The following is a 16,561-nucleotide window of genomic DNA, read 5'->3' as shown; positions in this document are numbered from 1 at the left end:
CTCTGCTTAGCAGGGGCCCAGGAGGAAGAGAAAGGTTCCATTTAGGAGCTTCTGAGGCTAGAAGCTGCTGCAGCAGGATAAAGCTGACTCCCTCCCTTCCTTCCTCCATCTCTGCGTCCTTTCTGGGGTGTCTGAAGAGCAAACCCTCGCCTCTGAACCCAGGTGCAACTCAGATTTCCAGCCCAGTCTCACACTAATTTGTTAGGGAACCTTCTTCAATTACTTTCTCTCTAGCCTCCCCCAGGGAGGGAGACTGGAGAAGCTGATGGCCCCAAGTACCCAATTACAGGTCTGCCGATAGCCGGACTCCTACTGTTCCTCCCTCTCTCCCTCCCTTTGTTTCTCCACTTTATTCTCCTGGCATCTGAAGCATCTCTCCAAATTGCAGGACCCTCTGGAGAATGGCCCCAGTCCACCCCAGTTCCTGGCTGGGGTGGAGAAGGCCACCCCTTCCCCAAGAGAGACCCCAGGTGTGAAGGCTGGTGTCTGAGAGGGAAGCTGCAGAGCTTGGAGAGCCAAGCAGGGGTGGCAAGCCTGCTAAATTCCAAACTGCTAGGTTGGGGGGCCCGTGTCTTGGGTCTGGTCCTGTGTCTGCCATTCACTGGCTGTGGCCCCGTATGCTCACTGATCTGTTTTTGGCTCTGCTGGGTCTTCATTGCTGCGCATGGTTTCGTTGAGATGAGAGGCTTCGTTGAGGTGTGCGGGCTTCTCACTGCGGTGGCCTCTCGTCGCAGAGCGGGGGCTCTAGGCACGCAGTCTGCAGTGGTTGCGGCACATGGGCTTGGTTGCTCCGCAGCCTGTGGCATCGTCCTGGACCAGGGGTTGGACCCACGTCCTCTGCGTTAACAGGCGAATTCCTCTCCACTGCACCGTCAGGGAAGTCCGATGGCCTCATATAAGTGACAGTTGCTTTGGGGACTCATATAGCATTGAGTATTGTCAGAGCCATCTCTCCTTCAGTAAGCTGGGGAATATTGGGCTGCAATTAGATACCTCATGAAAGAGGAAGAACTTCCCAGTCCGGCCCACTGCTGGAATCCCAGGTGCCTGTCACATAGGAGGTACTCAGTAAATATTTGTTGAATGAAGGAATGAATAAATGGAAAATGTGTGTGATCAGACATTGCTAATCAACTAAATCACAGCTTTAGGTGCCTTCTGAATGCAAAGCCCCCATCAGTCACTGGGATCTACTGGGATTTGCATGGATGATGAACTCTATTCACGTTCCCTAGACTCAGCCAGTCCACCTGAACCTGTGTTCCCCTTAAGTTCCCCTTGTTTGGCGTGAGGACCCTTCAGCCATCATTCAGTCATTCTCCAGACCTTGTGTGGAGTCCCTTGGGGGCACAGAAAGGCAGGGGGTTCACAGCCTATTGGGATAATAGCACTTGTGCTTTTTTATTTAAAAAAAAAATTTCCCTTTCATGGGTGTTTTTAGCATCTACATATTACCGATGAAGACATGGCGGTTCAAAGAGATCAAGTCAATTGCACAAGGTCACATAGTAAATGGGATTAGCTGTATTTATTTTTAAAAGGAGGCTTTGTATCACTCTCATGAATGGAGCACCAGAATAACTTGCTATAAATGGAAGATGGCCTGTAAAAGCAAGTGTGGTATTCACGTGCCTTCTAAATTCATCTCTCAAACCACACTTTGGGAAACACTGATTTGACCCAACCACTGAAGCAAACGTATTGGTTTAAAATGTAAATTTTGCCCACTTAATTGTGAGATTTGCTTTAATGTATACAATAAAAAATATCTTTTTTTTGCCTCATAACTCCTGAAAGTGTTACTCACTCAGTCACGTCCGACTCTTCGCGATGCCGTGGAATGTAGCCCGCCAGGCTCCTCTGCCCTTAGACTTCTCCAGGCAAGAGTAATGGAGTAGTTTGCCACATCCTTCTCCAAGGGATCTTCCCGACCCCAGGATCGAACCTGGGTCTCCTGCATTGCAGGCAGATTCTTTACCATCTGAGCCACCAGGGAAGCCCTACCCCTATTTTAAGGTCCAGCCTGAATGCAACTTTGCTGCTTCCAAGATGACTTTGCCGGCTCCCGCAAGAACAGTTGTCTCCTGCACACTTTGTATTTTCATTGCGGTCCATGTGTTCATGAAATATTGTGATTGTTTAATTGTCTGTCTCTCTCGCTAGTCTTGTAAACTTCCTGAGTTAGACATCATGTCTCTTTAATATCTGTAACTCCAGCAACGAGTGCATGCATACTTATTAAAATTTTAACCTTAATTTTAGATTTCAATGAAAGAAATACAAGCTTGTTATAACAAATTCAAACAATTCAGGAATATTACATGGAGAAAAGAGTGAAAGTCTCTCCTCTGTTGGATCTCATTCCCCAGAAGTGATCATGATGAGGGGTTTGCTGGGGTCCTGTGCGCCTGCACAGCTACCTGTGGTGATCTCGCAGAGAGGAAGCAACTTGTCCAAGCCATCCAGCAAGTTTCTTGCAAGCAGCTCAGGGATATTAATGAAACCATCTCTTTGTTAGGGCCCTGGTCTTTCAAACTGGTTTTCATCATAGATCCGGGGGATATGAATTGCTGTAGACTGAAGGAAATGGCAACCCACTCCAGTACTCTTGCCTGGAGAATCCCATGGATGGAGGAGCCTGGTAGGCTACAGTTCATGGGGTCGCAGAGTCGGACACGACTGAGCAACTTCACTGTTCACTTTCTTTCACTCACCTAAAGAGATACTTCAATACTGAGCCAGTTCCAGGCATGTTCAGGTCTCAGAATCTACTTACAAATTTCTTCCAGGCCATAGTCAGAAGGTTCTCTTCTTGACTGACCTCACTTGAATATGTACATACATAGTGTGAATATATATATATATACACACACACACACACACACACAGAATATATATGGTGATATATATAATGTGAATATATGTAGCATGTGTTTATATATGTATATATGCAAATATATGTATTATATGTACGCACATATATATATACATTTAGAATGCATGCGTGGTCAGTTGTATCTGACTCTTAGCGATCCCATGGACTGTAGCCCTCCAGGCTCCTCTGTCCATGGGATTCTCCAGACAAGAATACTGGAGGGGGTTGCCATTTCCTTCTCCAGGGGCTCTTACTTACCCAAAGATCAGACCCATGTTTTCTGTGTCTCCTGCATTGGCAGGCAGATTCTCTACTGCGGAACCACCTGGGGATCCCCATATAGATATATATACATACATATGCATATACATGCATATAAATACATATGAGAGATAGAGAATCGGATAATAGTTGTTCTGTTTGGAGAACTGAAAGAAGAAATTGGACCCAGCCAGGAAAGAGCCAGAGAGGAGATAATTGTCATGAGTCCGGGGTGGGTGTCTCTGTCTTTCTGGCACAGTGTCTGACATGATGGATAAAGCAGTTCTTCTTTTCCTCCTTAAATTACTTTCTCATGTGAGTGGGGAGACAGGCTGTTCACGAGAGGGTTACTTGGGTTTAGGTTGAGTTGCCTTCTTCAGAAGCCCTCCTTTATGACGCCATGTAGATTGGCAGCTGGTCAGTTAATAGAAAAAGTCTATTAAAGGAGGGAATCATAAAAAATAATCACCTTAAACTGTTTCCTTTTTAACTTAAAATTCATAAATGTGTATCCGTTTGCCAACGATTTGATGTAGGCCCAGGGCCTCTCCTTTGAGTCTGGGTCAGCTGATTGGAGTCCTGTGCCATCTTTCTTGAAGAAGCCATGCTCGTAATGCTCTGAATATGATCTCCATTGGTGGTCTCATTAAGGGGGGGACTGAGGACTTAAAGATGCTTGCCAAGTAATTCTTCTAGAGTTTTATGATTCCTTTCTAAATTTTTATAGTTGTCACACCTGACCTAACACAATAGCAATATTTAAGTGACTTCCCTTAGTTTTATTGAAAGATCAGCTTAGTCCCCCTAGAAGCCGCTTTCTTGTGATGCTCATAAATTTTTAATCCATACAGTATTTCATGAAATTTTAGAAATATAAGAAACACAACAGACATAAATGGGTTTGGGAAACAAACTGCCTCTCTCTGTTAAAAAAAAGAAGAAAAAAAAAAAAATCTCCACTGATGGCAAAATCCCAAGAACTCTGGGGAGGAAACACCTGACTAATGCCAGTGTCTAGGGCCTGGGAGCCTCAGGATGTTTTATGGGAATAGTGGAGAGCCGTGGCTAAGCTGGCAGTCAGTGCAGGGAGGGTCAGCTGAAAGCTTTAGAAATTTATACGTTTTAGACTGACAGAGGCATTAATGTCACAGAAATTTTAGGGGTTGTGTCATTAGCATTTTGCCCAAAACTCTGATTTAAAGAAGAATAAAAGGGGACCCACTTGCACTTTTGTGGGGAATGTAAATCTTTGCAGCCACTATTGAAAACAGCATGGAAATTCCTCAAGAAGTTAAAAATAAAGCTACCATATGACCCAGCAATTCCACTTCTGACTGTTTGTCTGAAGAAAAGAATAATTTGAACAGATATATGCACTCCTGTGTTCATTGCAGTGTTATTTACAATAGCCAAGATATGGAAGCAATCTAAGTATCCATCAAAGGATGAATAGATGATGAAGACGTGGTTTATACGTACAACAGAATATTATTCAGCTGTGAGAAAGAAGGAAGTCCTGCCATTTGCAACAATGTTGGATGGACCTTGAGGACATTATTCTAAGTGAAATAAGTCAGCGGAAAAAGGTAGTGTATGATGTCACTGATGCTCAGAATCTAAAAACACCAGACTCTTAGTAACAGACTAGAATGGTGGTTACTGATTGGCCGGGTTGATCAGAGATTACAAATTTCCAGTTACAAGATGAATGCGTTCTGAGGATCTATTGTATAGCATGGTGGTTAGAGTTCACAATACTGTATTGCGTTCTTGAAAGTTGTTAAGAGAGTAAATCTTTGTGCTGTTTTTCTAACCACAAAAACCAAGTGGTAATTATGTGATGAGGTGAAGGTGTTAGCAAATGCTCTGGTGGTAATCATTTCTCGATATATACTTATGTCAAGTCAACACAATGTACACCTGAAACTTACACAGTGTTTAATGTCCATTGTATCTCAGTAAAACTGGAAAACTTTTTTTAGTTTAAAAGAGGGTTAAACTGAATCCTGGGCTTCCCTGGTCGCTCAGCTGGAAAAGAACCTACCTGCAATGCAGGAGACGCTGGTTCGATTCCTGGATGGAGACGATCCCCTAAAGAAGGGATAGGCTACCCACTGCAGTGTTCATGGCCTTCCCTGGTGGCTAAGAAGGTAAAGAATCTGCCTGCAATGCGGGAGACCTGGGTTCGATCCCTGGGTCGGGAAGATCCCCTGGAGGAGGGCATGGCAAACCCACTCCAGTATTCTTGCCTGGAGAGTCCCCATGGACAGAGGAGCCTGGCGGGCTACAGTCCACGGGGTCGCAAAGAGTTGCACACGGCTGAGCGACTAGGCACACTCAAACGGAATCCCAGAGCTGTATCAGGCACTCAGGTCTGTAGACTCTAGGAACATTATCCCTCCTGGGACATCAATTGTCACTGATGCCCCCTTGCTTTAGGATACCTTCTTAAGGAAGGCACCCCACACTTCTTTTTTTTAACAGGTGGGGAAACCATGGCTCAAATACAGCGGTGAGCTGGCATGGGATCCCGAGCAAGGTGGGGCTGCAGCTCGCCTCCCGGGTCAGGCCGACTTCCAGCACGCCATTTCACACGTCCCTTTGCTCAAGGGTAGTTTTTCAATATCTTTTGAAATTAAGTCCTATCAATTTTTTTTTTCGCTATGGTGAGGACACCTGATCGTTCCGCCCCCTCAGGAGGAAAGGAGAGCAGGGATTCCCTGCAAGTCCTCTTTGTCTTCAGCCCGGAGCCTCTGTACCGGTGTAGTTTCCCTGGGGCACCTTGTAACTCTGTCCATCCCCGGGCCAGCACCGCAGCCCCCCAGGTTTAGAACTCTCAGCGCCCTCAGGCCGTCCAGACCAGCCCTCTTATTGCACAGAGGGAGACCAGGCCCAGAGGAGGCCGGTGCCTTGCTAAAGTCTAGGGGCTGGGGCTGCTTCTGAATGCAGAGCCCGGTTCATTCACCTCCGCTGGGCTTCCTGCGTGGCCCTGGGCCTCCCAGCCCGCCCACCTGCCGGGGAGGGCTGGTCAGGCAACGAGCGGGCAGTGCGGGCGTGCAGGCCGCCAGGGGTTCCCCTGCTTTATGAGCTGCACGGCGTAATTCACAGCCCATTTTGGGGATGTCCCGCCCCATAAAGTCTCCTCCAGCAGGAATGGCTGGGAATTTGTTTTGATTTCCCCAGCACATGTTTTTTAAATACCTCTTCTCTCCATCTTATTTTCCTCTTTTCTCTGCTTCCTTTTTTTTTCTCCTTTTCCTATCCGAGTCTCACTGGATGATACGCCCCTGGTGGCTTATGAGGGGACACAGTGGGGGTGGCATTGGGGAAAGGGATCCTGAAGTATCCGTTAACGGGCTGGCAAGTGGTTGTGAAAAAGCTCACCTCCCTTGGATGATTCTTCCTTGGCAAAGACATTGGCTCAAGATGTGACTGTAGGGATCTGCCTCCCACGATTAGTTAGACTTTCAGATGTCATTCTTGTCTGGGGTAAAGTGAAGCCTCTGTGTAACCCTCTGTCTTGTAATTCAGTAGCAGCAGCTTCTCATTTTCCACCTTTTCCATGTCATATCATCTCCCTCCCAGCCTCTTGCAAAACTGCTTCAGTTTCTCCCTTTGAGTAGATACTTCATATGACCCTGATACTGGGAAAGATTGAAGGTGGGAGAAGGGGACAACAGAGGATGAGATGGTTGGATGGCATCACCGACTCCATGGACATGGGTTTGGGTAAACTCCGGGAGTTGGTGATGGACAGGGAGGCCTGGCGTGCTGCGGTTCATGGGGTCACAAAGAGTCGGACACGACTGAGCAACTGAACTGAACTGATGCTACCTGAAGGCTCATTCCCAAAGGTCATTTCTCCTTTGCTTAGAATCCTCACTGGCTCCCTTGTGCTCAATAGCAAATTCCTTGGTGTCTGAGGACCAAACCCACCTTAGTTATCCTTCTCTTGCACCGTTCCTCTGACTACAGTTCAGCTCAATTGGGCTCTTAGAAAACCGGGTTGGGCTTCCCTGGTGGCTCAGTGGGTAAGAATCTGCCTGCCAATGCAGGACACGTGGTTTGAACCCTGGGTTGAGAAGATCTCCTGGGGAAGGGAATGGGTACCCACTCCAGTGTTCTTGCCTGGGAAATCCCATGGACAGAAGAGCCTGGCGGGCTACAATCCACGGGGTCACAAAGAGTCAGACATGACTAAGTGGCTGAACAACAACAAGAAAACAAGTCTCATGTGTATCCCTATGACTAATTCATGTCGATATGTGCCAGAAACCAAAGCAATATTGTAAAGCAATTATCCTTCAATTGAAAATAAATAAATTATGAAAAAAGAAAGCGAGCTGTACTGAGGTTGCATTTCCGTGACCTATCTCAAGCAGGTCTTCTACCACGGATGTCCTGGTTCTCCTACATTTCTGATGGTGGAACCCTGTCTACCCTTCATAAGCTACTTTATGGAAACTTCCATCCTTGCTCTTTCTTCCTCTTTCCTTCCTCCCCTGATTCAGATTGAATAACTTTATTCTGAAACCTGTATCTCTCTCATGACATCTCACCTATAAAGAAATATTTACATCCGTGTCTTATCTCATCCTCTGCCTGCATAGTCCCATGCAGAGACCCCTAGCCATGCGTGGCTTGTAGAGCACTTAAATGTGGCTAGCCTGGCTGAGGGACTCAGTTTGAGATCTTACGTAATGGTACTTAGTTTACCTTTAAGGAATGGCTACAAGTGGATAGTGGTTACCATATTGAAGAGCACAAATATAGAACATGCCCCACCATTGCAGAATATCCTGTTGCGTACAGAACTGCCTATGAGATTCTTGAGGGCAGGCACGGAATCTTACCTTCTCTGTACCCTGTGCCTAGTACAGGGCCTGTTATTGAATGGCTATCACATGAATGTTGGTGGTGGGACTTCCCTGGTGGCCCAGTGGTTAAGACACCGTGCTTCCAATGCGGGGGTCTCGGGTTCTATCCCTGGTCGGGGAACTGAGAATCCACATGCTATGCAGCATGGTGGGAAAAAAAAAGGTTGGTAGAACTGATATTTGGGCAAGCCTGTGTAAGCACAAACCTCAAAGGGATTCATTTTGAAAAAGAAATTCACAGAAATTTACTTTTAAGACACACCAAAGTTTGTTGACAAAAATACTGCTTCATAAGCTTTCCTTCGTAAAGCCCAGTGTACATCTTATAGTCCAGAGTGGCTTAGGTTAATCCATTAATGACACTCACTGGTAGGAATTCCAGGCCCTTGATGGATCATTTCTCAGTCATGCCTTTTCTTCCTACCTTAATCTCCTCCCTCCCTTCCCAGAGCAGGTCCATCCTATAGCTGGGTCCTAAAAAGGGCAGCCCCGGGAGTTCTCATTTCCTGGGAGACAGGTGTGGACAGACCTGTGTGAGACCCATGCACAGGTTTGAGTTTTCATGTTTGCTTCGTGGAAGATTAATGGGTGTTTCTCTGAGAGGGAATTCCTGACACGTCTGTCCTGTGACTGATGGGATGAGAATGGGATGTTATTTCTCCTTTTCCGGCCCCATGCTTTTCCCTTCTTCTCCTCCCCTCCTCAGTTTCCTGTTTTTTTTTTTTTTTTTGTTACTTATTTTTAAACTTTATTTGGCTGCACCGGATCTTACCTGCGGCACACAGGATGTTCAGTCTGCGTTGCGGCTGGTGGGCCCTTTAGATGCGGCATGCGGACTCTCAGTTGCAGCATGTGGGATCTAGTTCCCTGAGCGGGGATTGATCCTGGGGCCCCTGTTGCACCCACGGAGTCTTAGCCACTGGACCACCAGGGATGTCTCCTCAGTCTTCCATCATGCCCACTTTCTCTTTAGTATTTGTAACCTCTTCTGTCTTCTGTGTCTTTCTCTCTTTTCTCCCCCAATTTACTTTTAATGGAAGGATAATCGCTTTACAGAATTTTGTTGTTTTCCGTCAAACATCAACGTGAAGTGGCCATAGGTGTCGTGTGTCCCCTCCCTCTTGGACCGCTCTCTGCTCTTAATGTCTCTTTCCTTCTCCTCCAGCCAGGCTCTGTGTGCGCGTCTCTGTCTTCCTCTGTGACTCTCCGTGTCTCTCCTAGTCTCTCTGCTCCCCACGGCATCTCTGAGGACACGTCACTGCAGTCTGCCTACCCTGGTCACACCCCTCGTTGACCGACACGGCAGCAGGCACAGCTCAGCATCGTCTGGTCCTCACCTCTGGTCCACGGTGGTGTGGGAGCGAAGGAGATGGAGGCTGGGGGGTTTTGCAGGGTGCAGCTCTACCCTCCTGCTGGTGTCAGGACTTGCCTCCCCCTCACAGGGCTGCTCCGTGGCCTGGCCTTGTCGTCACACGTGATTCCAGATGTCCTCCGTGACTTTAGAGGCCTGGATGATTATTTGGTCCATCTCGGGCACGTTTGGCTGTGACCTTGATTTTCAGTTTGCAGCGGTTTTTTGAGAGCAGCTGGTACAAAGGATCTGGGAGTCTCATTTCTGTTTTGCTAAATATTCAAAGCTCTTTTTCTGCAACTCTGGTGGGCTCCTCTTGCTCAACCCCCTCTGCTGCTCTTGCACAATCCATCAGCTCTTTTTTAAAGCTTTTTTCCCCTCCAGGCATTAGAAACATCTGCTGGAGAGTTTCAGAAGAAAACTTGCAGGAATGATAAACTGTCTTAAGAGATCGTTTCTTCTCAAATTTCAACCCTTGGCGGTAACTGACAACAAAAGGCATCTGAGCCTAGTTACCTTCCCCCTAAATACCATGTGCCCCTTTGAGATTGACCTTAAGGGCATGTGCTCAATTAGCTTGCAAGAGTTTCATAACTTTAAAATAGCAATTGGCCTTGAGTCAAGAGGATTTCTTGTTAAAAAAAAAAAGCCGCAAAGCAAAGGACAAAACAAAGAAAATGATGAAGAAGAAGGACAAGAAGAGAAGGAGCTGAAGGGAAAGGGAGAAGACAGAAAAGAAAATAGTCACCTTGTGTGTCTATCCATATGGCAGACTTAAACTTGCTTCTGGAAAGGATTGGATATTGCCCTGGCAATCCTTGGATTTCTCTTTGTTTCCTCTCATTTCAATATTTAACCTATAACCACAGCTTATTAATTCCCCCCTCAACGTATATTTTGAATGCATCCATTTTCTTTCTGTCTCAACTCTAGAACAACTTACTCTCATCTCTGACCTGTGATTCAGTAGTTTCCTAACTGGTCTCTCAGATTCATTCTTTTTTGTTTTTTTAGTGTAAGTATAGTTGGTTTACAATGCTGTGTTAATTTCTGCTGTAGAGCAAAGTGATTCAATTATATATATGCATTCTTTTTCATATTCTTTTCCATTATGATTTATCATAGGATATTGAATATAGGTCCCTGGGCTATACAGTAGGACCTCATTATCTATTCCATATATAATAGCTTACATCTGCTAACCCTAACCTTGCACTCCATCCCTCCCCAAACCCTCCCCTCCCCCAACCACGAGTCTGTCCTCTGTGCGTCTGTTTCTGCTTTGCAGACAGGTTCATTTGTGTCATATTTTAGATTCCACGTGTTAGTCATATCATGTGGTATTTGTTTTTCTGACTTGCACTTAGTATGATAATCTCTAGCTGCATCCATACTGATGCAAATGGCATTATTTTTTATGGCTGAGTAGTATTTCACTGAATATATTAATATGTAATCTTCTTCATCCATTCATCTTTCAGTTGGCGGTTAGGCTTGTTTCCATGTCTTAGGTATTGTGAATAGTGCAGGTATGAACACAGAGGTATCTTTTTGGATTAGAGTTTTGTCTGGATATGACCCAGGAGTGGGCTTGCTGGATCATATGGTAACTCTAGTTTCAGTTTTCTGTGGAACCTCCATCCTGTTCTCCATAGTGGCTGCACCAGTTTACACTCCCATCAACTCTGTAGGAGGGTTTCCTTTTCTCCACACCCTCTCCAACATTTACTATTTGTAGACTTTTTAATAATGGCTATTTTCACTGATATGAGGTGCTACTTCATTGTAGGTTTGATTTGCATTTCTCTGATAACTGGTGATGTTGACTGTCAGATTCATTCTTGCTCCTACTCCCCACCCAGCCCTTCTCAAGCTCTTCTCACATGTAATCAGGAGGCCTTCATAAACTTGTGCATCAAATCATGCCTCATCTCTGCTTAAATTCCTGGTGACTTCCTGCTGTACTTATAATGAAATGCATGGTCCCCAACCAAGGTCCCCAAGATACTCAACCTTAGCTGAACTTTAGAATACACGGGAAGCTTTTAAACATGCTGGGATCTGCAGTCTACCCTAGACCATTTAGATTAGTTTAACTAAGAGGTAGACAGTTTGACAATTTCTTACAAAACTAAACATACTCTTACCATATGATCCAGCATTTGCACTGCTTGTGTTTACTCAAATGAATTGAAAACTTGTATCTACACCAAAGCCTGAACATAAATTTTTTGCAGCAGCTTTGTTCAAAATTGCTACAACTTGGTAAAAACCAGGATGTCCATCAGTGGATGATGGGTAAATAAACTGTAGTACATCATGACTGCAGTCATGAAATTAAAAGATGCTTGCTCCTTGGAAGAAAAGCTATGACAAACCTAGACAGTATATTAAAAAGCAGAGCTATCACTTTGCTGACAAAGGTCTGTATAGTCAGAGCTGTGGTTTTTCCAGTAGTCATGTATGGATGTGAGAGTTGGACCATAAAGAAGGCTGAGCGCCGAAGAATTGATGCTTTCCAACTGTGGTGTTGGAGAAGACTCTTGAGAGTCCCCCAGACTGCAAGGAGATAAAACGAGTTCAACCTAAAGGAAATCGACCTTGAGTGTTCATTGGAAGGACTGATGCTGACGCTGAAGCTCCAATACTTTGGCCACCTGATGTGAAGAGCTGACTCATTGCAAAAGACCCTGATGCTGGGAAAGATTGAGGATAGGAGAAGGGGGCAATAGAGGACAAATTGGTTAGATGACATCACCGACTCAATGGACATGAGTTTGAACAAGCTCTGGTAGATACTGAAGGACAGGGAAGCCTGGTGTGCTGCAGTCCACGGGGTTGCAAAGAGTCAGACATGACTTAGTGATTGAACAACAATAACAAACTAAACTCAGGAAAGAAAAGAAGTCTGAAAAGCCTATATGCTATGGAAGAGGCAAAACTGTAGAACAAGAAAAAGAACAATTGTCCGGGATTTGCGGGGGCGCAGGGGAGGACAAGGCAAGCAGGTGGAACTCAAGGTACTTTTATACCAGTGAAACTTTTCTGTATGATACAGTAGCAATGGACACATTATTATACATTTGTTAAAACTCCTAGGATGCAAGTCACATAGAATGAACCTTAATGTAAACTGTGGACTTTAATATCTATTTAATTGTCTCATCAGTTGTAACAATTGTGCCATAGTAATGCAAGATATAAATAACGGGAAATGTCTGTGTGTGTGTGTGTGTGTGTGTGTGTGTGTGTGTGTGTGTGTGTGTAGAAGAGGTAGGTAGAAACTCTCTAGTTTTCATTCATTTTTTTCTGTAAACCTAAAGCTGCTCTTAAATGAAAGTCTATTAACTTACAGAAAAACAAAGGTCAGACAGAACCTGGACGCTACCCTAGGCTAATTAGGTCAGGATAACTAAGCGTTACCGTGATGTTTGTTTTTGTTTATTGTCTTCTCGGGTGGCCTAGGGATTCAAACATCCAGCTGGGGCTGAGAGCCACGGCTCAGAGAGGCCCCGCCCACTTCCACCTTTAACCATGCTGTTTCTCCCTTCCTGGCCAAAGGCCACACAGAATTCCTCTCTGCCCACCCAGCGTACTCCGTACTTGGATATCTGTTTGTCCACGTTGGCTTCTCGAGGCTGAAGATTTTTTTAAGGACAGGGACTGTGTTCAGCACTGTGCTTCTGCAAGCATTTGCTCTACAGGTAGTCCTTTTAGTAAATGTTACGGAGTGAGGGGACAGATGAATGGCTAAACCTGCAAGTTTAGCCGATCCTTCCTCCTTGCTCCCAGAATGGCAAACAGAGGAGACTGGGAAAGTGGGGGATGTCTGGAGCTGGGTAAGATGAAATGTCCCCAAACCCCCTTCGCCTCCTACAGACCACAGAGAAATCATTTCCTTAATGACCCGTGAGCGTTCCCCTCTGTTCCCTTTGCCCTCCAGCTGGTGTCCTGAGTTTTGGTTAGGGAATAGATGAGTTAAATTTGTCTCTGCCATTTCCATTTTCTTTCTCTGCAATAAAGTTAGTGATCGCTTGGTCAAACTGCAGTATAATGCAATTAGGCGCGTGTGTCTCATCTCCTTCAAGTGCCTAGGGAGTGACTTCTGCTACTGTAGGAAATAGCTCTGTAGTCAGTGAGCAAGCCGAAAGAGAAACCAAAAGCCCTACTCCCCCTACCCCCGCCTGCCCACGCCGGTCCCCTCTGCTGCTTCTTTCACATAGGAAATTAAATTGCCTTCAGGTTGTGAGCAAAGGGAAGGGCGATGTAGAAACAGGATATTCACAGGTGCTTTCTGAAGCAGGGGAAATTGCAAAGGATCCCTTTCATCCTTGCTTAGGTGGGGGAGACACACACACATACCGTGGGAGAGGCAGAGTCAGGAAGCAGTTAAGAATTTATCTTGTTTTTGTTTGGCTTGAGTTCCAGCTCCTGGCATAATATCTGTACTTGTTTCTCTGCACGTTCAATAAATTATCTTATGGCCAATGAGGAGTGACTGATGTCAGATCTACGGCGAGGGACCCCGAGGGCAGGGCAGCCTGTGAGCTCTGTTGAAGGGTATCAGGAGGAAGGTAAGCAACTGTATTTTTTAATCCTCATGAGACTTTGGAAAAGAGGCTGGGAAGACAAGGCAGGATACCAGGAACTGAGGACCTAGTTAAAATGGAGCTGCAAATTGTTACCCGCCCAGGGAGCCAGCCCCAGGCTGTGGTTGAAGAGCTCTGATTTCTAATCTTGGGGGTATTTCTAGCTCCCTGAGTGCCCTGAGCGAGTCCCACACATCCTCCAGCTGTATCAGGGTGGTAAGCAGTGGGACTCAACTCTTTATTTAAGCATAGAGACTTTATGGGATGATTCAGGAAGATGGACCAGCTGAAGACCCAGGCTCAGAAAGGCAGCTCTGGGGATCCTGAGAGCAGGAACCTGTCTCGTCTCATCTGAGCGTCTCCGTCAGGACAGAGGGGCTCCGAGTGTTATCCACCCTTGCCTGTCTCTCTTCAGCATCTGTTGGCTCCAAGTGGCCTCCTGTGTATCCCTCAATTACAAGAGGGAAGAAGAGGACGGCTGGATTGACATTCCTGCCAGGTTGTACATGTTGGAGAGACCTATATTTTGAGAAGCGAATCTAGGGGCTGATACTAAAAATGGTTGCTGGGTAGCAAAAATGACACATGTCCTCATCAGGGACCTTGATGTTCTCATCTGTAAGATCATTGTGGTTTTCCAGATCCTCTTTTAGCATCATAAGCTTTCCTTCAAATAGAATCTTGGGCAACCCACTGTAAAAAAAAAAAAAAGAAAGAAAGAAAGGAAAAGAGGAGAGAAGAATTAGTCAGTTCAGGTAGGGGTGAGGACGCTTCACGCCCTGCCCTACAGGACTTCTCTTCCTGGGCATCTAAGTCTTGGGTAGAGGAGAGGGGGCTTCAGGGAGGTAGTGACTGGGCTGAGCAGCCTCTGGCTTGCCTGGCAAAGGTGATGCCCTTCACGCGGCCTGCTGCACTCACGCCCCAGTGCATGCCCAGAGAAGTCGGTGCTCGGCGTCTCCCTCCAGAGAAAGGCTTAGCCTCAGGGAAATGATGCTCAAGTGTGGACCTTCTGGTTCGAGCCCTGTTTACATCCTGCCGGTCTCCCGGTGTTCTGCTTCCCCATTTCTGGGGGTCTTCTTGTAATCCTAATGTAACAGTCTCCTTCTGCCTTTGGACCTTTGCACAGGCTATTTGCTTTGCTTCTTTTGTCTGCCTGACTCCTGCTGAATCTTCAGATCCTCGATTAATGTTGCTCCTTCAGAGAAACCTTCCTGTTTTCTCAGGTTAGAGCTAGTCTCCCTGTTTTTTAATTGCTCAAAATTTATTATTTATAATTGTTATTTTTTTATTCTTATCTGAAGGTGACTGACAGCAATGGCTAAGTTAGCCAAGTGGTTAATTTACTACCCCCAAAGGTTTATTTAACACTTCAGAAATATCTTTTCTCTTGATGTAAAGAGAAAGTAACGAAATGTGCACAGTCTCCCTGTTTTATATATAAGCTCTTCTTACTGGTAGCAATTAGTCACAGATTTTAATTATACATTTTTTTGTTTGTTTATCTTTTCTCCTAAACTATAAGCTCAACAAAGACAGGAATCATATTTTTATTAGGTGCCAAAAAATGTACATGGAATGAAGAAATAGAGAGTGTAGTATAGTTCTCAGAGGATTGATTGAGTTCAGTATTTATTGAACTGAACACCTGCTGTATACCAGGTTCTCTCCTAGGGGCTGGACTGGATCTCTAAATAAAGCTGTAGATCCAGTCCCTGGGTTGCTCATTTTCTTGGGCGGGAGAATGGTACTGTTTTCTTGTTTAATCCCCAGCCTTCCCCAGGAGGTCAGCACGTTGTCGACTGTAAGGCTCGGAGAAGGCAAGTGACTCGGGTCACACAGTGAGATGGTTGCTATGCCAGGACTGAAACCTGAGCTTCCTGACTTCGTGTTCCTCCGCTTTTCCCATTCTTTTCTATTTATCTTTAGCTTCACTGGGTCTTTGTTGCTGCACAGGGGCTTTCTCTGGTTGCAGTGAGCTGGGACTACTTTTGTTTGTGGCGTGCTGGGGCTCCTTCTGTTTCAGAGCACAGGCTTTCGGGGCGTGGCCTTCCGTAGTTGTGGCTTACAGGCTTCGTTGCCCCAAGGCATGTGCAATGTTCCAGGACCAGGGATCGAACCCGTGTCCCCTGCAACAGTAAGTAGATTCTTAACCAATGGACGGCCAAGAAAGCCCCTTCTCCCATTCTTGTGGCGAGTAATTTAATTAGAAATGGACTTCTTTTTTTTTTTTTTTTTGCACACAAGAGAAAATGCTTCCATTCTCTCCCCCAGGGAGAAAGTAGTCTTGGCTGGGCGAGGATGAAGTGTGTTTGCAGGAAGAGGAAATGAGGACAGAGGTTGGCAAAGGAGGGTGCCAGAGCCCTTGTGGGTTTCCACAGGGCAGAGGCTCCCCGTGATACCCACAGTGGCTTAGGAACTGAGCCAGCATCTCAGAGTGGCGGGCCCTCGGTGTCAGAGAGGGAAATAGTCATCTGGTATCTTGCATCCTGTGACCTCATGGAGCATGCCTTCTCCTCTGTGTCCCAGGTCTCTTCCTGTTCCGTCTCCCTTCCCATCTCTCCCTCTGCGCTCTCCTCCAGAAATGCTTTCTGAAGGCAGCTTCTGCTCC

The 16,561-nt window shown here is 45.9% G+C and overlaps 1 protein-coding gene across 1 annotated transcript in view; it reads left to right on the top strand.

Moving 5' to 3' along the window:
* ASTN2 (astrotactin 2) overlaps positions 1–16,561 on the top strand; it is a 984,610-nt gene that overhangs the window by 14,402 nt on the left and 953,647 nt on the right. The gene's annotated exons all lie outside the window — the stretch shown is intronic.

This window comes from Muntiacus reevesi, chromosome 10, assembly GCF_963930625.1.
Source record: "Muntiacus reevesi chromosome 10, mMunRee1.1, whole genome shotgun sequence".
Lineage (NCBI taxonomy): Eukaryota > Metazoa > Chordata > Mammalia > Artiodactyla > Cervidae > Muntiacus > Muntiacus reevesi.
This window is presented reverse-complemented; position numbering and strand designations above follow the sequence as displayed.